This window comes from Triticum dicoccoides, chromosome 5B (genome assembly GCF_002162155.2).
Source record: "Triticum dicoccoides isolate Atlit2015 ecotype Zavitan chromosome 5B, WEW_v2.0, whole genome shotgun sequence".
Lineage (NCBI taxonomy): Eukaryota > Viridiplantae > Streptophyta > Magnoliopsida > Poales > Poaceae > Triticum > Triticum dicoccoides.
This window is the reverse complement of record NC_041389.1, coordinates 245,070,229-245,095,750: the sequence shown is the minus strand read 5'-3', so window position 1 is coordinate 245,095,750 and position 25,522 is coordinate 245,070,229.

The following is a 25,522-nucleotide window of genomic DNA, read 5'->3' as shown; positions in this document are numbered from 1 at the left end:
ACCGCAGCTTGGTGCCAAAGGGCAAGGCTGAAGCCATTGAGCAAAAATTCTATCCATGCATGGTCCGAGGACCACAACCTGAAGCCGCCGACCCATCTTCTCTGTTATGGTGTCGTGACGACAATCTGTTCAAGCACAACTATCAGTTTGCTAAAGATTCAGCTGTCAAGAACCACAAGGAGTTTGGCCTCAACTTCAACCCTGGCCCCTCCGCTCCAAGGTCTGATGGGACACGTGAAGCTAATGAGAACAGAATTGGCCCCTTCGCCAATTTTGATGGGCTTCTGTCTCACATTGCTGCTCAAAGAGCAGCAATAGATCAATCAGGTGATGAAGCTGATTCAGAAGATGCTCCCTCGCCTCCAAAGGAGAAGAAGAAAAAGAAGGCAAAAGCTTCAAAGCCATCTTCTTCACCAAAAGCTTCAATAAGGAAGACTCTGAAGACTGCACCGCCTGAATCCAGTGTGCACTCCGAAGACTTATCTCGCGTGTCCAAGAGGACCAAGAAGCCATTACTCAAGAAGGCCACTTGGCAACCCCTAACTTCATTTGCTGTTCTGTGCAATGAAGATGAAGCCATTGATCTGTCCAGTGATGAAGATCTTGGTGATGATGCTCTAGAAATGCTTATCAAGAGCAAGCAAGAGGCAGAAATCTTCAATGGTCTACCCCTCTTTGATGTTGATATTCTGAATAACTTCATCGATGAGTGGTTCGACAACCAGGACATCCGTATTGATGACCTTCAGCTCCCTGTGGACATCAGCGTCACCTTCCATGGAGCCATTGCTGGTGAATTGGCCTTGGCTCAGAAGATTGTTGAGCTGAAAAATAAGATTGATTATGAGAAGGCTCACTTCAAGAAGAACATGGCCAAGCTCAGCGTGGCAGATGTTCAAATCTTAGAAGATGTTGCATGACCTCAAGGAGGAGTTCCACAAGAAGCGCACTGAAGCTAAAGGCTCACGAGAGTGCATGAAGTATGTCGTTAAGAAACACATTCAAGCTCACAATGAAGCTGAGAAGCGTAAAGATCTTGGGCGCCTTGGCATCAATCCCAGGATGGCTGCCAAGAAGAAGAAGCCTGCTGTGACCCAAACTGCACCAAGGCAGGAAGAGCCTCACATTGTCTTCCCTGCCAGTATGACAGGCTCGAAGCCTAAGGTCCCCTCAGCAGCTTCAGAGCTGAAGAAAACAAGGGCAGTTGAAGCCGAAGCCAAGAAGCGCAAGCACAAGGACGCATCTGATGATGCCCCTTCTAAGAAGAAATTGAAGACTAAGGGAACTAAGTCTTCAAAGAAAGAGCATGCTGTGCCCTCTCAGCCTCTCATTGTTGAACCCATCTCAGTTGCTCCTCCTTCTGCCACAAATCAAGAACGATGCGTTGTGCTCCACCAGCCTGCTTCCACAAAGGCTCATGAAGAAGAACAAGTTCCAGCTGTTGACCCCAATGCAGCTGAAGACATTGGCCATGAAGACAATGTTGTTGATGATGAAGTCCTTCCTCAACTCGAGCATCAGTTGGTATCATCACCTGCTCCAACGAGCAGCGAATACATCAGCATTGGTCGTCCATTGACGCCAATTTCTCAAGATGATTCATGGGCTGAGCGCCCGCAAGAAGAAACACCTATTCATGATGAGACACCCCGCACTCCACCAGCGCAAGTCACCAATCCAGTACTGAATGACGACAACTACATGGAGATCACTCCATCGCCAAAGGCGTCGCCCATGTTCCAACTTCTTCGCAAAGGTCTCAGGCCATCGGTCTCCATGTCAACCATCCCAGAAGAAGATTCACAACAATCCAGCTCAGTGGCACGTCAAGTGTTCCCTGAAGAGAATCCTTCTGTGACGGTTCCTGAGTCTGAAGTCAAAGCTGCTGAAGACATTCCGGCTACATCAGTCAATGAAAAAGAAGAAGAAAGAAGAGAAGGGAGAGTTGCCATACCCCTTGCCCCAGATCAAGTCATTCTTGAGGAGAATGTGATTGTGCAAGACCCTCCGGTCGTTGACCATATGGAGGTTGAGAACAATCCTGCTACCACAAACACTGCTGAAGCCAATGACCTTGTCTTGGCTGAAGATCATGTGGAGCCTGAAGCTAATGTTGTGCTTGAAGCCAATGTGAATCCTGAAGCTTCTGTGACGCCGGTCCCCACTGATGGTGCTGTTCCTCCCCCAAGGCCTCACACTATGGAAACGACTTACAACCGTGATGGGGAGTTGGTCACAGTTTGCTGGCCAATCCTGGTTCCTCCCACTGGTCCGAGACCGCAATATGATTATCATGTGGAGCAGCGACCACAAGTACAGAAGCCTAAGCCAAGACTGCCAAGGCTTCCAGGTGCTACTACATCACCAGGATCTTTCAGTGTCAACAGCTTCAGAGCACACAACACCTTCTTTGATAGTGACAAGAATCCATACTCGAAGCCAAAGATCTCTTCAGATTGCTTCTGGAGCCATCAACATCGCATCTATTACTCCTGTGTCCTCTACAATCAAGAGAGAATCTTTCCTCACATGCGTCTTGATTTTGAAGCTATTGCTGGGCTACCCTGTCTTGAAGAAGCTCTGGACTGCTTTAGGGATGCTAGTCTTCTGCAATTTGTCACTGCCAAAGAGCACTGGAATGAAGAGATTCTGCTGCATATGCTACTCTTCACATTCATGGCTACAATAGGGATCCGATGACATGGATCCTCGAGTGGATGACAGGTGATGTGCACCATGAAGCTAAAGCTCAAGACATCATCGAGCTTACCTCCCTGCCCACTCCACGTGAATTGTATGAGACTGGTTGTTAGCGTCACAGAGAAGGACCGCAGAGCATTTTTCAGAGGCCTGAACCCAATATGAGTCAGATGCTCAACATGATGAAGCCATTGCCTCAAGATGCAGAATATCCCAAGGAATTCTTTGTCCAGGACGTCAAGTACTTGCCCCGCAAAGTCTATCATATACTGAGGCGTACTCTATGGCCAACCAAGGGACATTCTTCTGAAGCCAAACTTGAAGGCACTATGAAGACTTTGGTATTCTATATTGTCAATGGCATCAGATTCAACTCCCAGGATTTCTTCATCAGACAACTTGCTGCATCTGGGATTGATCTATTTGGCCTGAAGTTTTATGCTCCATGGGTGATGCGCCTAATCAAACTTCACTCTACTGTCAACTATCAGCCTTCAGCACGCAACCATCTTATCTTTCTGCCTGAGGTTGATCTATCAGTTGAAGCCATCTACCCCGATCCTACCAAGGAGCCGATATATCTTCACAATGCTGATCATCAAAGCTTCATGCAGCCAATAGAAGGAGTTCACGTACCAAATGCTGCTATTCCTGCTTATCCTCTGGCTGGCAATGCGCGTATGCCACATCAAGCAAATACCGAAGCCACTGCCAGTACAATTGCTCAAAGGCCTCGGAAGCGTTCTCGTGTACTCAATGACTGAGAGCTGCTTGTGGCCCTACATCAGAAGCAGGACAAGCACCACGACTGGCTGAAGCGTCAGATGCATAGTCTCTTGGTGGATGTCAATCACATTCGCAATCTAGCCACCAAGAACTCATTTGTTGCCCATGAGAATGCGCAGCGGTCCTGGAAGAGCCTCACTCTGCTGTGTTCTGAAGACGATCTTCGAGCAGATGGCTTCACCGAAAGCTTCAAGTTTGATTCCAGGCCTCCATCGAATGCATGCTGGCACCACACTTCCTCACTTGAAGATTCTGAGTATTCATCTTCGGCTGCAACTGTTATTGCGAATGTTGTCGATGAAGAAGACGACGCCACTTCACCGACCATGGCTACACTGCATCTTGACTCTGCACCAGGCCCTTATGCACCACCAAACTCCAACGTCGACCCTGCTCCACCATCTGCTCCTTCTGGGAACGAGTACATGCTCTATGTCTTCAAACCTTTTTGGTCATTACTGACAAAAGGGGGAGAAGCATATGAGTTGATAGTCTTCAAGCGGGTCCTTATGGGTGGTTGCATTATTTTTCCAAGTTTACAACTCTCGTCTTTTGATACATTTGGTTCTTTGATTTGTAACACTTAAACTTGATGGCCGTCTGCTACTTTTTCTGCTACTCTGTGTTGCGATGATAAATTTCTCATGAAGTCATTCAGCAGACGTCCATTTTCCATTATGCATATCATTATCTTCATTATCTTTCTATATGCATAATGTATTGTCTTCACACTTTGAAGATGGCCTCCACAAAGCAAAACCTGTCATGTGCATTTGCATTCAAAAGCAAATCATTTATATGCACATCTTTAGGGGGAGCCTCGTCATATGTATGAAGACAATACTCACAACACTAAACTTTCACATACTTTTATCCCCGTTGAAAACTTTAACCAGTTTGTCATCAATCACCAAAAAGGGGGGGGGGGGGCTGTAAGTGCATCTAGTGCCACCCCTAGTTGGTTTTGGAGTATTGACGACAAACTTGGTTGAGGGACTAATGTGTTTGTGAGAATTGCAGGATAACAAAGGTAGTAGTCCCATATTGATTCGGTTTACCTACCAAAGATGACCCCTAAAAATGTGTGAAGACATTGAAGACAATGGTGGTCTGTGAAGATATTCACATTGAAGACTATGACATGAGAAGACATCGTGTGAAGACTATGGAGTGCGAAGACATAGTTGTTTTGTAGTTTCCTTTTCTTCTTTGTTGAGTCATAGGAACCACTGTACTGTTAAGTGGGGTCCAAGTGAACAAAGTCAGAGTGACTGAAGTGATGCTCAACCAAATCCTATGTCTTCGAGCGAAGACAATGAGAGCAAATCTTATCCAGAACTGGATGAGTCAGTTTTACTTGTAGCCCAAGTCAAGTTGCCGCGTGTGTTTGAAATCTGACTGTTGGACACGTGTCAGTTCCTTAGTGACCCAGGGTCATTTTGGACAAATCAGGTCGGGTTGCCTCCTTGCTATAAATAGCCCACCCCCTACACCATAAATTGGTGGCTGCTCAGAGTTAGTGCACGACTTTTGTCGTTTGAGAGCAACCCACCTCCGAAGCCATTGAGAGAGAATCCTTGCGAGGACAAAGCCCAAAACACCCAGAGCCAAAGAGTGTTATGCATCACTGAAGTCTTTCTATCCGCGTGATCTGAAGACTTATTACACTTGAGGACCGTGAATCCTCTAGCCGGTTAGGCGTCGCGTTCTGAGCATCCAAGAGTCATTGTGGATTGCCGGTGAACGAAGTCTGTGAAGGTTTGGAAGTCTCCCTTGAAGACTTACCGGAGTGATTGGGCAATGACTAAGTGTTCTTAGCTCAAGGGGAATAAGGTGAAGACGCGGTCTTGAGTTGAATCTCAGCCTCCTTAACCAGACGTACAGTTGTCACAACAACTGGAACTGGTCCAACAAACCCCTTGTCCTCTCCGAGCAACTGGTTCTATCCTTCCTCTCTCTTTACTTACAGTTTGTCTTCATGAAGTCTTTGCCCATTTGCCTGATTTGATTGACTTCACTGTGTGAAGACTGTTTACTGTTTGGCTTCATACTATCTTCCATCCTAATCCATACTACCTAGTTGCAGATAGTCTTCGTGCTTTCACTACATTGTTTACTTGACTATGGCTTGTCTAGTGTAGCCTACCTTCCGCTGCATATCAATAGGTTCATTTCTATTGTTTGTCTTCAAAGCACCCATGTTTTTAAGGCTTTCATAAAAATCGCCTATTCACCCCCCTCTAGTCGAATACTAGCACTTTCACATGGCATATGTGGTAGACCAAGCATAAGTTATGCACACAAACCTGGATCACGGCGGGCTTCATCTTCTCTTCCTCCTTTAGATTCTTCTCTTTGTCCAGGGTTGTGGTCTACTCAACATCTAGCGCAGTGACCCACTCATCATTTGACTTTTCTAACATGCATCTGAAGCGAGCAAGGCATCCTTTCACCGTCACGGAGGAGCGGGTGTAGATGACGTCGAACTCATCGCCGGTGATGGTTCTAACCTTGTACTCACCGCTGATGATGGAGATTTGGGACGCCATGGATTTGGGAGGAGGGTTAGGATTAGTGGAACTTCTGAAATGTGAAAGGACGGGACGACTAGGAGTGAACTATCGTAATGTTAAAGGACGTCTGGGGACGAGTAGGAATGAACCACTAGCGGTTTTTCGATTGTAAAAATGCTGAGTGGGGCGTGCGAACGGTAGGTAGTGGCTTGCCTGGTGGATAAATGGATTCATGCACAGTACTATGGGGGCCCAATTAGATGTCATGTCTACTCGACGCCCAATTAAATGGCTTCATGGATCTGCGTGTTCGCATGTCAAGCGTCTTGAAAATTACAGGTGATACGAAGCTTTCCATGCTCCCATGATACGGGGTTCTGAGAGCCCTTGGATTTGAGATCGAACGGTTGCATGTTGTGATTCTAGACCTATGGGTGAATATCCTATTGATAACCCACAAGTATAGGGGATCAATTGTAGCCTCTTTCGATAAGTAAGAGTGTCGAACCCAACGAGGAGCTAAAGGTAGAACAAATATTCCCTCAAGTTCTATCGACCACCGATACAACTCTATGCACATTTGACGTTCGCTTTACCTAGAACAAGTATGAAACTAGAAGTACTTTGTAGGTGTTGTTGGATAGAATTGCAAGATAATAAAGAGCACGTAAATATAAACTAGGGGCTGTTTAGATAAAGAAGCAATAAAGTAAATATAGCGAGTGTGGAAAAGTGGTGGTAGGAGTTGTGAAACTGTCCCTAAGCAATTGATTACTTTACTAGACCGATAGCAAGTTTTATGTGGGAGAGGCATAAGCTAACATACTTCCTCTTCTCGGATCATATGCACTTATGATTGGAACTCTAGCAAGCATCCGCAACTACAAAAGATCATTAAGGTAAAACCCAACCATAGCATTAAAGAATCAAGTCCCCTTTATCCCATACGCCACAACCCCCTTACTCGGGTTTATGATTCTGTCACTCAAGCAACCCACTATAAGTGAATCATGAACGTATTGCAATACCCTACAGTGGGAATCCCTCACGCTTGCGCGACACGGAGGGCACAATAGGACAGAAACATAACCACAAGCAAGTTAAACCAATCATAGCAATTCATCAATCACCCGTAGGACAACGAAAATCTACGCAGACATAATAGGATGGCAACACATCATACGATAATAATATGAAGCATAAAGCACCATGTTCAAGTAGAGGGTACAACGGGTTGCGGGAGAGTGGACCGCTGAATATACATGGGGGAAGGTGATGGATATGTTGGTGAAGATGACGGCGGTGTTGGTGTAGATCACGGTGATGATGATGCCCCCGGCAGCGTTCCGGCGCCACCGGAAGCAAGGGGGAGAGAGCCCCCCTTCTTCTTCTTATTCTTCTTCTTCCTTGACCTTCTCCCTAGATGGGAGAAGGGTTTCCCCTCTGGTCCTTGGCTCCCATGGCGTGGGATGGGCGAGAGCCCCTCCGAGATTGGACTGTCTCTCTGTCTCTCTTTGTTTCTGCATTCTTAGATTCTGCCCTTTCACCATTTCTTATATATCCGGAGATCCGTAACTCCGATTGGATTGAAACCTTCGCCCAGATTTTTCTCCGAAAATTAGCTTTCTTGTGGCCAAAGAAGAGCGTCAACCGCCTTACGGGGTGCCCACGAGGGTCAGGGCGCGCCCCCTGCCTCGTGGCCCCCTCGGGCACCGTCTCGCATTGATTTTTCTTCCAGAAAATCATAATATTCCAAAAATATTCTCCGTCCGTTTTTATCCCGTTTGGACTCCATTTGATATGGGGTTTCTGCGAAACATAGAACATGCAACAAACATGAACCAACACTGGGCACTTGATCAATATGTTAGTTCCAAAAATAGTATAAAAAGTTGCCAAAAGTATGTGAAAGTTGAATAATATTGGCATGGAACAATAAAAAATTATAGATAATATGGAGACTTATCAGCATCCCCAAGCTTAATTCCTGCTTGTCCTCGAGTAGGTAAATGATAAAAAGATAGTTTTTGATGTGGAATGCTACCTAGCAAAATCTTGATCATGTAATCTAATCATGGCATGGATATTAAGACACGAGTGATTCAAAGCAATAGTCTAGAATTTGACATGAAAACAATAATACTTCAGGCATCCCAACAAACAATCATGTCTTTCAAAATATTAATGCTTCAGAACGCTATCCCTACAAAATCATATAGTCTTGTATGGTCCTTTTTCTTAACACAAGGTACCCTCATGCCTATCCCGGTGTCAGCCAAGCAATTGGTTCATACTTTTTAACGCGCTTCAACTTTTTTAACTCTCACGCAATACATGAGCGCAAGCCATGGATATAGCACTATGGGTGGAATAGAATGTGATGATGGAGGTTGTGTGGAGAAGACAAAAAGGGAGAAAGTCTCACATTGACGCGGCTAATCAACAGGCTATGGAGATGCCCATCAATTGATGTCAATGTGATGAGTAGGGATTGCCATGGAACGGATGCACTAGAGCTATAAGTGTATGAAAGCTCAAACTGAAACTAAGTGGGTGTGCATCCAACTTGCTTGCTCATGAAGACCTCAGGCATTTGAGGAATCCCATCATCGGAATATACAAGCCAAGTTCTATAATGAAAATTCCCACTAGTATATGAAAGTGATAACTCAAGAGACTCTCTATATGAAGAACATGGTGCCACTTTGAAGCACAAGTGTGGTGAAAGGATAGTAACATTGCCCCTTTTTTTCTTTTTTTTCTTTTTTTTGCGGGCTTATTTGGCCCCCTTTTCTTATTTAGGCTTCTTTGGCCTCTCTTTTTTTTCATTGGGCAATGCTCTATAATGATGATCATCACACTTTTATTTACTTACAACTCAATATTACAACTCGATACTAGAACAAAGATATGACTCTATATGAATGTCTCCGGCGGTGTACCGGGATGTGCAATGATCTAGCATAGCAAAGTTATCAAAAAACGGACAAGCCATGAAAACATCATGCTAGCTATCTTACGATCATGCAAAGAAATATGACAATGAATACTCAAGTCATGTATATGATGATGATGGAAGTTACATGGCAATATATCTCGGAAAGGCTATGGAAATGCCATAATAGGTATGTATGGTGGCTGTTTTGAGGAAGATATAAGGAGGCTTATGTGTGATAGAGCATATCGTATCACGGGGTTTGGATGCACCGGCGAAGTTTGCACCAACTCTCGAGGTGAGAAAGGGCAATGCACGGTACCGAAGAGGCTAGCAATGATGGAAGGGTGAGAGTGCGTATAATCCATGGACTCACATTAGTCATAAAGAACTCATATACTTATTGCAAAATTTTATTAGCCCTTGAAGCAAAGTACTACTACGCATGCTCCTAGGGGGGAGGTTGGTAGGAGTTAACCATTGCACGCCCCCGACCTTCACGCAAAGATAAAAAATCAAAATACAATGCACGCCAATTTGGTTACATAGTTAGTAGACCATACGTGCATGCTTCGGGAATCACAAACCTTAACACCAATATCCTTACTAAACACAACAATTTACTAGAACCTCCCACATATTATCATCTCTATATCGCAAAACTATTGCAAGGAATCAAACATATCATATGTAGTGATCCACAAGTTTTATGTAGGATTTTATGACTAACCATGTGAATGACCAATTCCTGTCATCTCTCTAAATGGATATAAGTGAAGCAAGAGAGTTTAATTCTTTCTACAAAAGATATGCCCACGCTCTAACAAATATAAGTGAAGCAAAAGAGCATTCTACGAATGGTGGTTTTCTATGTGAAGATAAACAGGCAATCCAAACTTCAAATGATATAAGCGAAGCACATGAAGCATTCTATAAAGCCATACTCAAAAGATTTAAGTGAAGTGCAATGAGAATTATGTAAGTCAACCAAGGACTATTTCATACCAGCATAGTGCATAAAAGAAAAGTGAAAACTAAATGCAAAAGACGCTCCAAGATTTGCACATATCGCATGAACAAAACGAATCCGAAAACATACCGATACATGTTGAAGAAAGAGGGGACGCCTTCCGGGGCATCCCCAAGCTTAGACGCTTGAGTCTTCTTGAATATTTACTTGGGGTGCCTTGGGCATCCCCAAGCTTGAGCTCTTGCCTCTCCTCCTTTTCCTCATATCGAGACATCCTCGATCAAACACTTCATCCACACAAAACTTCAACAGAAAACTCGGTAAGATCCGTTAGTATAATAAAGCAAATCACTACTCTAAGTACTGTTGCAAACCAATTCATATTTTGTTTTTGCATTATAGCTACTGTAATATAACTTTTCCATGGCTTAATCCACTGATAGAAATTGATAGTTTCATTAAAACAAGTAAACTAGGCATCAAAAACAGAATCTGTCAAAAACAGAACAGTCTGTAGCAATATGAACATTCACCATACTTATGATACCCCAAACATTCTACAAAAATTAGGAAAAATAAAAAAATTGTACATAAAGACAGTGCAAAAAGTTTCAGAACCATTTGACGTTCCAGTAAATGTAAAATCGCGCACTACAGCCAAAGTTTCTGTCCTGCACCGTACAAACCAACAAGCATTGTAAACATCCTAAAGGCAAACCTTAGCACATTATTTTTATAATACAATGGAATTGTAAAAGGGGATAATTATTTTTGATGAAAAGTTTCTGTAATTAAGATTCACCAAGTTTCCATGAGCATGAACAAAGTTCAAGGAGCTCTCCCACTTCAACAATGCTTGTCTCTCTCACTTTCACTTTCCTTTTTGAAAAGTGTTGGGTTCCCCTATTTATTTTTTTGTTTTTAGACTATATAAAAGCACTCAACATAAGTAAATGACTCTCTAAAACTTCCAGGTTGTCTCCCTGGCAGCACTTTCTTTAAATCCATTAAGCTAGGCATATAGTGCTCAAGTAATAGATCCACCCGGATCCCAAGGTATATCAAAGCCAATTTTAATTAACAATGATTTGTAATTTAGTAGTGAGCACAAAGTAACATATATCATGCAACAACGAAGTCTAACTCTCTTCCTATGCATTGGCATGTCATAAAAGAACAATTCATGCACACCAAGTAAAGGTCAATGCATAGTATAAGCAGTTTCTTGCAATTCTATCGTGTTGGAAACATAGAGAGGTGGAGATGTAGTTCCTCTCTCATAATAATTGCAAGTTGGAGCAGCAATCACATGCATATTATATCTATCAAAATCATCATGTGTAGTAGTAAAAGGCAACCCATCAATATAATCCTTAATAAGCACAAACTTCTCCGGTATAGTGTAGTCGGGAGAATTCAAAAAGATAATAGGACTATTATGTGTGGGTGCAATAGCAAAAATTTCATGTTTAACATAGGGAACTATAGCAAGTTCATCTCCATAACCATAATTCATATTGGCAGCTTAGCCACAAGCATAGCAAGCATCATCAAAAAAGGGTATTTCAAGAGAATCAACGGGATCATAACTATCATCATAGCAATCATCCTTCGGTAAGCACGAAGGGAAATTAAACAATGTATGAGTTGAAGAGTCACTCTCATTAGAAGGTGGGCACGGGTAGCTAATCCGCTCTTCCTCCTTTTGTTCTTCGCTCTCCTCATCATCTTTTTCATCCAATGAGCTCACAGTTTCATCAATTTATTCTTCCATAGGCTCCTACAAAATATTAGTCTCTTCTTGGACAGCGGAGACTTCCTCAATAAATGCATCAATATCGGAATTGAATTCATAATTTTCATAGCAATATTTAAGTATAGCAAAATTTTCGGGTCTATAAACAACATCATCAAGATTTTCACACTCTTTAAACAAAGATTCAATTTCATAAGCACCCATAAAAGCAAACAAATTCTTCTATTTGTTCCACATCATAGTAATCATATATACCATGAGCATGAGAAGCCAAGGTTTTACCATCATTGAATTTGCATGAAAAGAGAAGGTGTGGAGCCTTCATCGTAGAGCAACAAGTATAATCATATCTCAAGCATAGTTCCCGAGCATACCAATGCAACATATGAATTTGATCCCATAATAGTTTCCCTTTTTGAGTCAAGCGATAATCCGTAAAGTATTCACGTTGATCCAATGTGTCTCCCATTACATAATTGAATGTGGTTTTCTCAGGATTATTAAAGTAGTACATAATATTTTTCACATAACCAGCATCGAGGGTTTTAGGAGGTTCCCCATCTCCATGAGTAGCAAGTACACCTATTTTTTTTGGTATTTCATGTTCCATATCCATAACTAAAGATAGAGAACAACTTAGAACAACAAATAAAAATTACTTAGTGATAAAGCAAATAAGCACACACGAGAATATTCACCCCACGCTATGACTCCCCAGCAACGGCGCCAGAAAAGGTCTTCATAAACCACAAGTATAGGGGATCAATTGTAGCCTCTTTCCATAAGTAAGAGTGTCGAACCCAACGAGGATCTAAAGGTAGAACAAATATTCCCTCAAGTTCTATCAACCACCGATACAACTCTACTCATGCTTGAAGTTCGCTTTACCTAGAACAAGTATGAAACTAGAAGTACTTTGTAGTTGTTGTTGGATAGAATTGCAAGATAATAAAGAGCATGTAAATATAAACTAGGGGCTGTTTAGATAAAGAGGCAATAAAGTAAATATAGCGAGTGTGGAAAAGTGGTGGTAGGACTTGTGAAATTGTCCCTAAGCAATTGACTACTTTACTACACCGATAGCAAGTTTTATGTGGGAGAGGCATAAGCTAACATACTTTCTACTCTTGGATCATATGCACTTATGATTGGAACTCTAGCAAGCATCCGCAACTACTAAAGATCATTAAGGTAAAACCCAACCATAGCATTAAAGAATCAAGTCCCCTTTATCCCATACGCCACAACCCCCTTACTCTGGTTTATGCTTCTGTCACTCAAGCAACCCACTATAAGTGAATCATGAACGTATTGCAACACCCTACAGCGGGAATCCCTCACGCTCACGTGACACGGAGGGCAGAATAGGACAGCAACATAACCACAAGCAAATTAAACCAATCATAGCAATTCATCAATCACCGGTAGGACAACGAAAATCTACTCAGACATAATAGGATGGCAACACATCATTGGATAATAATATGAAACATAAAGCACCATGTTCAAGTAGAGGGTACAGAGGCTTGTGGGAGAGTGGACCGCTAAATATAGATGGGGGAAGGTGATGGATATGTTGGTGACGATGACGGCGGTGTTGGTGTAGATCGCGGTGATGATGATGGCCCCCGGCGTCGTTCCGGCGCCACCGGAAGCAAGGGGGATAGAGCCCCCCTTCTTCTTCTTCTTCCTTGACCTTCTCCCTAGATGGGAGAAGGGTTTCCCCTCTGGTCCTTGGCTCACATGGCGTGGGAGGGGTGAGAGCCCCTCCGAGATTGGATCCATCTCTCTGTCTCTCTCTGTTTCTGCGTTCTCAGATTCTGCCCTTTCACCGTTTCTTATATATCCGGAGATCCGTAACTCCGATTGGATTGAAACCTTCCCCTAGATTTTTCTCCAAAAATTAGCTTTCTTGAGGCCAAAGAAGAGCGTCAACCGCCTTATGGGGTGCCCACGAGGGTCAGGGGCGCGCCCCCTGCCTCGTGGCCCCCTCAGGCACCGCCTCGCGTTGATTTTTCTTCCAGAAAATCATAAATATTCCAAAAATATTCTCCGTCCCTTTTTATCCCGTTTGGACTCCGTTTGATATGGGGTTTCTACGAAACATAAAACATGCAACAAACAAGAACTGGCACTGGGCACTGGATCAATATGTTAGTCCCAAAAATAGTATAAAAAGTTGCCAAAAGTATGTGAAAGTTGAATAATATTGGCATGGAACAATCAAAAATTATAGATACAACGGAGATGTATCACCTATCCTGGAGGGTTATTCTGCAAAGTTTCAGCAATTTAGCATGCGGCCGTTTGTTCTCAGATCCAAGGGCTGCCAGGAGCCTGTATCATGGTCGCACCTAACACGACCGTCGCCTCGCTCGCGCGGTCGCGACCTTGGAGATTTCACACGGTGCGTTAGGCTATCTGATGTTCGCATGTCATACATAGTCATCACTTAGTCACTCATACAACAAGGTTAGCTATAAGGTTGGCTATAAGAGTATTTTTTACTTCTCTCTATCTCTTTCTTGTAGTATTTATTGCATTTGCCAAGGAGTGACCTCTTCCAATGAAATGGTGCTTAGATAAGGTGCTAAGGGCATTAAATGGCTTAGCAACTCAAGTCCCCAACACATAGGTGCTTAGTTTTTTGTTGCTAAGGGCATCTCCAACAATTGTAAGACAGATGTTGGTATATTTTCCACCTAGGACATAGTGATGATGTGGCATGTAATAAATGTGGAGAGAGAGAGAGCAAAGTCGTATGTAGATTAACCAACAACATTTGCACAAGCTCCAACGTGAGATAGAGAGCAATCACATTTATTTTCTCACCATCTATTGGATAACTTAGATACAACCTATTGGAGTAGTTGTATGATAGCTTGTTGGCTGATGACATGGACATTTTACCAACAAGACTAACATACAACCTGTTGGAGATGCTCTAAGCTTGCTTCATTTCATTAGCTATAGACTCAAAATTGTCTTTTCACCTAGGTACATGCGTTTAGCACCGTTTCTTCCTGGGGTCACCAAACTAGTCTCTCTCTTCTTAATTAACTTGCCACATCAGACTTTATGCCTATGTGGCAGGCTTAGCACCTGTACGGGCAAGTACAATAGTGGGCTATAAGCCCGCTTACATGGCATTTTTTCATATGTTGAGGAGAGAGGCAAGGAAAAAGTGGAGGAGGGCTCTCATGCAAGAGCCAGCCTGTACACTTGCTCCTAGACAAAAGCATTTAATACAAGGAGAGAGAGAGAGAGAGAGAAAGTGATAAAAACCTTGTAGCCAACCATATAGCCAACCCTATTGTATGACTAATAAATAATACTACTGACTTTTGATGACATGGCATGTTTATATACTCATGCAGCACCAACAGCTGGCTATACTAACCTTGCTCTACATGGTGGAGCATTGGAAGAGGCACATGTATACCATGGAGGTGGTTAGGAATCGTGAGACTCACGTCGGTCATAGCGCCGCAGTTAAAATGATAATGGCAAGTCAACTCACGGGGCCCCACCTATCTAGCAGTAACTCGCTGTCAAATCACACAACCCTACATTTGCAGCAGCCTACTCCCTCATCTTCTCGCGTCTCTGTCAAACCGACTAGGCGGAACTGCCCCGCCCTCGACTTTTAAATAGTACAATATAATTTTGTATCCATGGATTGCGCCATGGAGAAAAGCCTCAAGATGCGGCGGTACACATGTACGAAGTATACAACACGCCCGTCGTGTTCGCGTCGCACCCCAGACGGTCGGTTGGTCTGGCACGCCGCTCTCCGAATGGAACGCGCGTCATATTGCATTTGCACACACATGTGGGACCGCAATTGAGAACCGACCATATGCACACTCCCCAACCCCGCAAGTCAGGTGAGTTAATAGAAGAGAGAGACGAGCGATAGTACTGGAGCAGTGTTGTACAACCATCGGTTCCTGGATGATCCCTGCATGACACGGAAGATCAGTTCATCCATGCATGTGACCAGACTCTAGCAGACACAGCTGGATTTGCTATCGTCTACATATTGTGCAAGCTGTGTTGTACAGGGTTGTAGTTCTGATGAGAAATCTAAAAAAAGGTTTCTTGTCATCTCGCAATATTACGTGTCATGTGCTTCGGATCACTGTGAGGGTTAAACAACGACAACTGAGTTCCTCCAAGGTGCTGGTCATTGGGGGCACATGCACGAAGACTACTCGGCTGCCATCTAGGTCAAGCCGGCTATGTTAATTAGGACATCTATCGATGGACCTCTTTTCTATGAGTTTATCTTTAATTTTAGCTTTGATCCTCGTCTAGTATGTCCGTCGGGATTCAAGTTGTCTCCTTGGGACAGTGAGGTTATGGTTTCTTGTCATGTGGCATTTTTTCGTGTTATATGTTAATCTGGTGCTTCAGATCAAAATGAAGACAACTGCGCCTCCGGGGCACGTGCATGAAGACTTCTCAACAGTCATTGACGAGGTCAAGCCGGCTCCGGTAGACAAAAGAAAGCTACTCCACTATATAGACAGGAGCCTCTGTGCTTGCTTGCTAGTGTTGCTCTCTTCACATTGTCTCGTCCTCTCCAGATCTAAACACGAGAGCGATGGCCACACTCTCTCTTTGCTCACCGCTGGTCACAGATCCAGCTAGATCCTCTCCACCGGAGAAGGTGAGAAGGTGCAATGTTCACGCGGTCGTCCTCGACGACAGCTCTTACCCACTACCGGCGCGTCCCGATCAGCGTGCCTTGCCGTTCTCTCCATGCATCGTCGGCTAGGGAGGGCCTCCGACCCCTTCTTCCCTGTTGTCGTAGTGTTGGCAGATTCGGCCTCCTGCAGCCCACCTAGCGACACCCAGGCGACCCTGAGGTATAACTTCCTACGAAACCAGCCTTGCTCTACTTCCTCAGCTCCTGATGTCGCTGCATTTGTATCTTTTACTATTTCTCAGGCCCCCTCGTAGATAGGATCAATTGGCTGTTCGAAAGCCACCTAAATTTTTACTGTTAAGAGGTAAAACTACTTCATGCACTCGAATCTAGTACTACTTGGTTCAAACAAGGAAGAAAGGGGGTGGGTGTGGGGGAAGATTTGTTACCTGAATCTAGGACTTGGTCGAAAGAGGAAATAATGAGGGCAAAAAGTAGCAGAGACTGGCTATCCAACTGGTCTCTTGGTCTAATAGGGAAATAAAGGGAAACACAGTACAAACTCAATATAAACCCGATCTATTGGTTGAAAAAGAAAAGAAAGTGGGGACTGTGGGACAAGTCAACAGAGTATGTCCAGCACTAGATTTGCTAGCCTCACACAGTATAAGGTGGCTATACCAAACAAAAATGGGACCAACCCAGGTATCCTGTTCTGATGTTTGTTACCCGATCCCCTCCTATGTAATGGCACTGGTAAAATGTAGCAGTCGCACTGTTAAAAGTAAGGACACATTAAACCAATGTTGTTTTCAATGTAATGCCTCCAGTAATATGAAGCAATGGCACTATTTTTCATGTCCTGCTAAATTTCCCATTAAGATAAGTTGCTTCTTTTTGTTAGAAATGCAACTTTCCTGGTCCGGCTACTCTCCCGTGCCCAAATACCAACTCTGTAGCAGCTGTTAATGTAATGTTGCTGCTAAAATGAAGAAATGGCACCATTAAATTAATGTCGTATTTAACGGTTGTCATAGTTAATCCTAATGCCCACACTAATATCTAGCAATGCTGCTGCTTTAGAAATTGCTACTGTCCTTCCAGGATTGCCATTCAGATAAAGAACATGCTTCTTTTCATTTGATGTATGTTTCATCACTTGTTAGTCACCATCCTTTCCACCTTTTTGTGCAAACAAAGATATACATTTCACGCTTGAACTTAGTTGAAATGCACAAATGATATCCAAATTATAGTTGAACATTCCATGAGCTTCACAACCAATCTTGATGTTGCTCAATTTTATTGCAACTAATGTAGAAGAAGCTCTGTGGGTTTCGTTTTCTGATGGAAATGGAACCGGGGCTGGAGCCCTTTTCTTAAAAAAATGAAGAAGAAGCTGCTAGCTCATGGGACATTGCTTCATTTTAGGTGAACTGCAGAAAAAGGTCCCATGAATTGAATCATCCATGTTGGTGACTGGTGTCATACCTTCTACAATGGCGTTGACTGCAGATTTGGTTCCCATCACGAGGTATGTTCCTTTTTGGCCCGACCGTTTGCCAAAGATCCTACATGTTGAGTCTGCTCTTGTGCTACTGTTTTGGCACTGCCATGATAAAGTAGTAATGTTATTGTTTTGCACCTTAATCTAGTGGCACTATTAATTTGAGGCAATGTTTTGGCACTGCTAGTGCCACTGATTTTTTTATATATTGAAAGAGGGGGTTTCCTCTGATTTCATTAAACAAACCTAACCATAGAGAACCATTATCTGACAACATCTCAATGTAAATGGGCAGTTATGAAAGTACAACAAGAATGGACTGAGTACTAGCAGGAGACAAGTTCGGCACATAAGCTAGGCAGGTAGAGGGATGCAACACCAGCTCGACCAAGTTTGGGTTACAACCCAAATGCTACCTGAGGGAGTCCTGGATTAGGGGGTGTCCGGATAGCTGAACTATCACCGTTGGCCGGACTCCTAGACTATGAAGATACAAGATTGAAGACTTCGTCTCGTGTCCGGATGGGACTTTCCTTGGCGTGGAAGGGAAGCTTGGCGATACGGATATGTAGATATCCTACCATTGTAACCGACTCTGTGTAACCCTAACCCTCTCCGGTGTCTATATAAACCGGAGGGTTTTAGTCCGTAGGACGAACAACAATCATACCATAGGCTAGGTTCTAGGGTTTAGCCTCTTCGATCTCGTGGTAAATCTACTCTTGTACTACCCATATCATCAATATCAATCAAGCAGGAGTAGGGTTTTACCTCCATCGAGAGGGCCCGAACCTGGGTAAAAACATCGTGTCCCTTGTCTCCTGTTACCATCCGCCTAAACGCACAGTTCGGGACCCCCTACCCGAGATCCGCCAGTTTTGACACCGACATTGGTGCTTTCATTGAGAGTTCCTCTGTGTCGTCACCTTTAGGCCCGATGGCTCCTTCGATCATCAACAACGACGCGGTCCAGGGTGAGACTTTTCTCCCTGGATAGATCTTCGTATTTGGCGGCTTTGCACTACAGGCCAATTCACTTGGCCATCTGGAGCAGATCGAAAGCTACGCCCCTGGCCAACAGGTCAGATTTGGGAGTTTGAACTACACGGCTGACATCCGCGGAGACTTGATCTTCGACGGATTCGAGCCACAGCCAAGCGCGCCGCACTGTCTCGATGGGTATGATCTAGCTCTGCCACCCTGGAGGCCGCACTAGCGTCCTCTCCGACCCTTAGCTCGGAGCCGACTTCGCCGATCGAGGATGAGTGGCTGGACACCGCCTCGGGGGCTACGATCTCTATGGCGATTGAGCCAAACACCATCCCTGTCCTTTGCAAAGCCCGTGACTCTGAGGTGCCGGACTCCTCTCCAGACTCTAAACCTCCCGCGCCCCTGCCAATCAAATCCGATTGGGCGTCGGTTATGGAGTTCACTGCCGCAGACATCTTTCAGCACTCACCCTTCGGCGACATCCTGAATTCACTAAAGTCTCTCTCTTTATCAGGAGAGCCCTGGCCGGACTATGGTCAGAAAGGTTGGGATGCGGACGACGAAGAAATTCAACACCCACCCACCACCCACTTTGTAGCCACTGTCGATGATTTAACCGACATGCTCGACTTCGACTCCGAAGACATCGACGGTATGGACGACGATGCAGGAGACAACCAAGAACCAGCGCCTACAGGGCACTGGAAGGCCACCTCGTCATACGACATATACATGGTGGACACCCCAAAAGATGGGAATGGCAATGGAACAGCGGAGGATGACCCCTCGAAGAAACAACCCAAGCGCCGGCGTCAGCGGCGCCGCTCTAAATCCTGCCACAGCAAAAACGGTGATTCTGGCACAGGAGATAATAACACCCCGGACAGTGCCGAAGACAACCCCCTCCAGCAGGATTCAGCACAGGAGGAGGGAGAAGCCAGCCCTCATGATAGAGCGGCAGGCAGAGAGGTAGAGGACGATAATTATATGCCTCCCTCCGAAGATGAAGCAAGCCTCAACGACGATGAATTTGTCGTGCCCGAGGATCCCGTCGAACAAGAGCGTTTCAAGCACAGGCTTATGGCCACGGCAAGCAGCCTTAAGAAAAAGCAGCAGTAGCTTAGAGCTGACCAAGACTTGCTAGCTGACAGATGGACCGAAGTCCTTGCAGCCGAAGAGTACAAACTCGATCGCCCCTCCAAGAGCTACCCAAAACGTAGGCTGCTACCCCAATTAGAGGAGGAAGCACCCGAACCTACATCACCAGCGCATGACACGGCCGACCTGCCACCTCGTGGCCGCGATAGAGAGGCCTCTAGGCCCTCCACTAAAGCCGCACCCCGGCGTCACTCGAAAAGTACAAAGCCACGGGGAAATGCGCCAGACTTGCGAGACATATTGGAGGACAAGGCAAGGCAAAAAAGATTGATCTACGGATCGCGTGGGTGCCCCACGACACGTGATGACAACCTTCATGCCGGATACAGTAATTCCGGCCGGGCCGAACACAGTAGACAAAGCTCATTTGAGCTGCGTCATGATATAGCCCAATACAGAGGCGCCGCACACCCACTATGCTTCACAGACGAAGTAATGGATCATCAAATCCCCGAGGGTTTCAAACCCGTAAACATTGAATCATACGACAGCACAACAGATCCTGCGGTTTGGATCGAGGACTATCTCCTTCACATCCACATGGCCCACGGTGATGATCTACACGCCATCAAATACCTCCCACTCAAGCTTAAAGGACCAGCTTGGCATTGGCTCAACAGCTTGCCAGCAGAATCAATTGGTTGTTGGGAAGACCTGGAAGCCGCATTCCTTGATAACTTCCAGGGCACATATGTGCGACCACCAGACGCTGATGACCTAAGCCACATAATTCAGCAGCTAGATGAATCGGCCAGACAATTCTGGACACGGTTCTTAACCAAGAAAAATCAAATAGTTGTCTGTCCGGATGTAGAGGCCCTTGCAGCCTTCAAACATAACATCCACGACGAGTGGCTTGCCCGGCACCTAGGACAGGAAAAGCCGAAATCCATGGCAGCCCTCACATCACTCATGACCCGCTTCTGCGCGGGAGAGGACATCTGGCTAGCTCGCAGTAACAACCTGACCAAAAACCCTGGTAGTTCGGATACCAAGGACAGCAATGGCATGTTGCGTCGCAACAAGCACAAGCACCGCATTAACGGCGATAATGCTGAAGATATGGCAGTCAATGCCGGATTCAGAGGCTCTAAACCCGGTCAGCGGAAAAAGCCGTTCAAAAGAAATACTCAGGGCCCGTCCAATTTGGACCGAATACTCAATCCCTCGTGCCAGATACATGGCACCCCCGAAAAACCAGCCAACCACACCTACAGGGATTGTTGGGTGTTCAAGCAGGCAGGCAAGTTAAATGCTGAAAACAACGACAAGGGGCTGCATAGCGATGATGATGAGGAGCCCCGGCCGCCGAACAATAGAGGACAGAAGGGCTTTCCCCCACAAGTGCGGACGGTGAACATGATATACGCAACCCACATACCCAAAAGGGAGCGGAAGCGTGCACTAAGGGACGTATACGCGATGGAGCCAGTCGCCCCAAAGTTCAACCCATGGTCCTCCTGCCCGATCACTTTTGATTGAAGGGACCACCCCACTAGCATCCGCCACGGCGGATTCGCTGCGTTGGTTCTTGACCCAATCATTGACGGATTTCACCTCACTAGAGTCCTGATGGACGGCGGCAACAACTTGAACCTACTTTACCAGGATACAATGCACAAAATGGGCATAGACCCCTCAAGGATTAAACCCACAAAAACGACCTTTAAAGGCGTCATACCAGGTGTAGAGGCCAACTGTGTAGGCTCAGTTACACTCGAAGTGGTCTTCGGATCCCCGGATAACTTCCGAAGCGAGGAATTAATCTTCGACATAGTCCCGTTCCGCAGTGGCTATCACGCACTACTCGGACGAACCGCATTTGCAAAGTTCAATGCGGTGCCGCACTACGCATACCTCAAGCTCAAGATGCCAGGCCATCGAGGAGTAATCACGGTCAATGGAAACACCAAACACTCTCTCTAAACGGAGGAGCATACGGCGGCCCTCGCGGCGGAAGTACAAAGCAGCCTCTTAAGGCAATTCTTGAGTCCGACTACTAAACGTTCGGACACCGTCAAGCGCGCCCGGAGTAACCTACAACAAGACCGCCTGGCACGTTCCGAGCACGCGTAGCAATGCGGCCCCAACCCCAGCCCTCGCGAAACCGCGAGACCAGTACCACGCGTACATAACTACGCTCTGGAGATACCATGGGCATAGGGGGAGGGGCACGACCACGGCATGCCCAGAGTGCGGCTCAACCGCACTAGGGGCTCCCAATTGTGTCATTCTTTTTTTATTCTCAGGACTCCGTTTTCCAGAAGCCCTGTCCGGTAGTAGAATCGCCGAACTCACGATGCAACGGCCAAGGAAGCAGAAAAGCTACGTCGAGTGTCTAGGTGGTCTCTATTACGAGCAGTATACATGTTTTACATACCATCCCGCAGCCTACCCCTGGAGGGGGACATGTTAAATAGTCTCATCCCTTGCTTATCGCACTATTTGTATCGTTCTGCTTTCATTGCAGTATCTTTTGAATAAACAATACATAGCTTCTGCTTATTATTGCATTCCCCTTTTTTCAATAAAATGTTCATCTATGACATGTTGCACCCGTACAACTTGGTACAGTCAATACACCAGGGGCTTAAGTACCCCAAAACATGGTGTGATAAGTCCGAACACTTTCACAAGTGCGGCACCCCGAACTTATAGCATTATATGCATCGGCTCTGAATCATGTCTTGGGTCAATAGTTGGGTTTGCCCGGCTCCCATGTTTTGGTACCTTACGTTTCGTTATATCGGCTAAGGTAGCGCTGGGAGAACCACTGCGATTGTGCCCCGATTGAGCTGGGTTGAGCACCTCGGTGGAGAAAGCTAAAACTGAGCGTCATGATAGGGCGAGAGCCGGTCGCTGTTCGAGAGGTTTTTCGGGTCCCTAAAGACTCATGCCGCTTAGAGCGAGGACTCGGCATTATCTGGCCAAGGCGTGGATAGCGCCCCGAACTCGGTCTTCCGAATACCAGGGGCTTCGCCGAAATTTAAAATTATAGAATTCTATGGCTAAGTGAGAGTGTTTAAGCATTATAGTCTGGTTGCCTCGTTCGTCGTGTTGAACGCCTCCCTCGAAGGACCCAAGAATGGGAACAAGAGCGCTTAAGTTTATCCCGAACACCCCAGCACTCGTGGCATGGGGGCTGAAGCCAATGACTCGCCATCTCTCAAATTTGATAAACGGCCGCACAGAAGGTAATATTTTAAATTAACAAGCGTTGCTTAGCGCATATCAACAAAGTTTTCAGCGTACATGATAACAAATGCGAGTCTACTAAAAAATTACATCTTTGGAGCATTCACCCGCTATAAGGCGGGCACCCTTCAGGACGCCCTCATAGTACATCTCGGGCTTGCGATACTCCTTGCCCGGCGGTGGCGCGTCCGTCACAAGCTTCTCGGCGTCCATCTTGCCCCAGTGCACTTTAGCACGGGCAAGGGCCCGAGGGGCACCTTCAATGCAGACGGAGCGCTTGATGACTTCAATCCATGGACAGGCATCCACCAGCCACCGCACCAGACCGAAGTAGCTCCCAGGCATGGCTTCTTTAGGCCACAGCCGAACTATGAGGCCCTTCATGGCCTGTTCGGCCACCTTGTGGAGCTCGACCAGCTCGCTCAGGGGCACCGGATGTCCGGCCTCAGCATATTGAGACCAGAACACCTTTTCCGTCAAGCTCCCCTCCTCGGCTCGGTAGAACGCTGCAGCATCGGACACACTACGGGGCAGATCTACGAACGCTCCTGGAGAGCTCTGGATTCGGGTAAGTAACAGATAATTCACTTTTACATGTTTGCTTTGCATATAGAATGCCTTACCCGCTGCTATCTTTTTAATCGCCTCAATCTCTTGGAGGGCCTTCTGGGCTTCGGCCTTAGCAGCTTTGGCACTCTCAAGAGCCAAGGCGAGCTCGGACTCTCGAGTCTTCGAGTCACGCTCCAAACTCTCGTGTTTTTCCGCAAGAGCCTGGAGCTCTTGCCGCACCTCCGCCACCCGCGCCTCCTGCTTCTCTCGCTCGGTGCGCTCCGCGGCCGCACTATTTTCGACCTTGGACACCGCTTCCTTCAGGGTCGCCACCTCGTTCGTGGCCCCTGCAATACTCATGTTATTCCTGTCATTGTTTGCAACCAAATCCTTTCTATAAGGTATTTCTTTAATAAGGTATTACTTACCTTCCTTGTCCTCGAGCTGCTTCTTGGCAAGGCCGAGCTCGTTCTCAGACCGCTCGAGGCTCTCCTTCAATGCATTGACCTCCACAGTCAGTGCGGCAGAGGTCAGCAGCGCAACCTGCATTCCCATATTGACATATTTATGTTAGACTCCTGCGTATATCTTTTTAGATCCTCAGCTCGGCTTTTCTTTCCGAACACCGAACTAAGCATCAGGGGCTACTGTCTATGCGGTAATATTCTTACATATCTTAAAAACTTACCTCAAAGCCTGTTAGAAGGCTGGTACAGGCTTTAGTCAGCCCGCTCTTGGCGGACTGAACTTTCTGGATCACCGCACTCATGATAGTGCGGTGCTCCTCGTCGATGGAGGCGCCGTTAAGCGCCTCCAGCAAGCTATCCGGTGCCTCCGGTTGGACGGAGGCCACCGGTGTCGCAGTCTTACCCTTCTTACGAAGGGGCCGCCCGCCGAACTTCAGAACCACTGTAGGTTCCGGTACGGAGTCCGGCACAGGGCCGGACTTAGATCCCTCTGGGGTTTTGCCCCCTTTGCGCCCGGAGTCCGGGAGGTCGCCTTGTGGCGCCTCCAGGACCACCTCCTCCTGGTTGGGCCCCTTTTAGGACTCCACCGCGGCGTCGTCTGCGTCACGAGGGGAGGAGGCAGTCGGAAGTGAAGTGCTATTCACATCCGACGAATCCAGGGAGCCGCTCGACGAAGCGGGGAGCTCGTCCTTGGGCGGGCTACATGGTTGTATTCGGCGTTAGAAGACACTATGCGACAAATGAAAAATCATGAGTTATTCTGGAATCCGGACACTTACGATCTCGCCAGGGGCTTGGCCCTCGAGGGCCACTCCTCTTCGCTGTCGTCGGTGTTGGTGGAAAAGTCCGGAGGAAGGGTCCTTCCTTTCTTGGACCCTTTGGCCCCCCAGCTGGGGCGGCCTTCCTTTTCTTCTCTCCCCCCGCTGGGGGAGAGGCCTCTTTTTCCTCCTCGTCGTCTTCACGGGAGGAGTCCGCCTCGAAATCGTCGGACGATGAGTCCGACAACACCTGGCGCCGGGCACTCCTTCGAGTTCCCGTGGCCTCCTTCTTGGCCTTCTTCTCTGGCACCATGTGAGGTGCCGGAACCAGCAGCCCCGTCAAGCGGGCGTCCGCTGGGTCTTCTGGCAAAGTAGTCGGACAGTTAACCTGCCCGGACGTCTTCAGCCATTCTTGTCAAAGGTAAGGGAGTTTAGATCCCACATAGAGTCAGACTATGAAAAACAAGAGTCCCGTAAAGGGTAGAATAGCTTACCTCGCTGGCCTGACGCCGCGAGCTGAATCCGCGATCTTCGGTAGCGGATGCGGGGGCCTCGGCGCCCTTAAACAGCACCTTCCAGGCATCTTC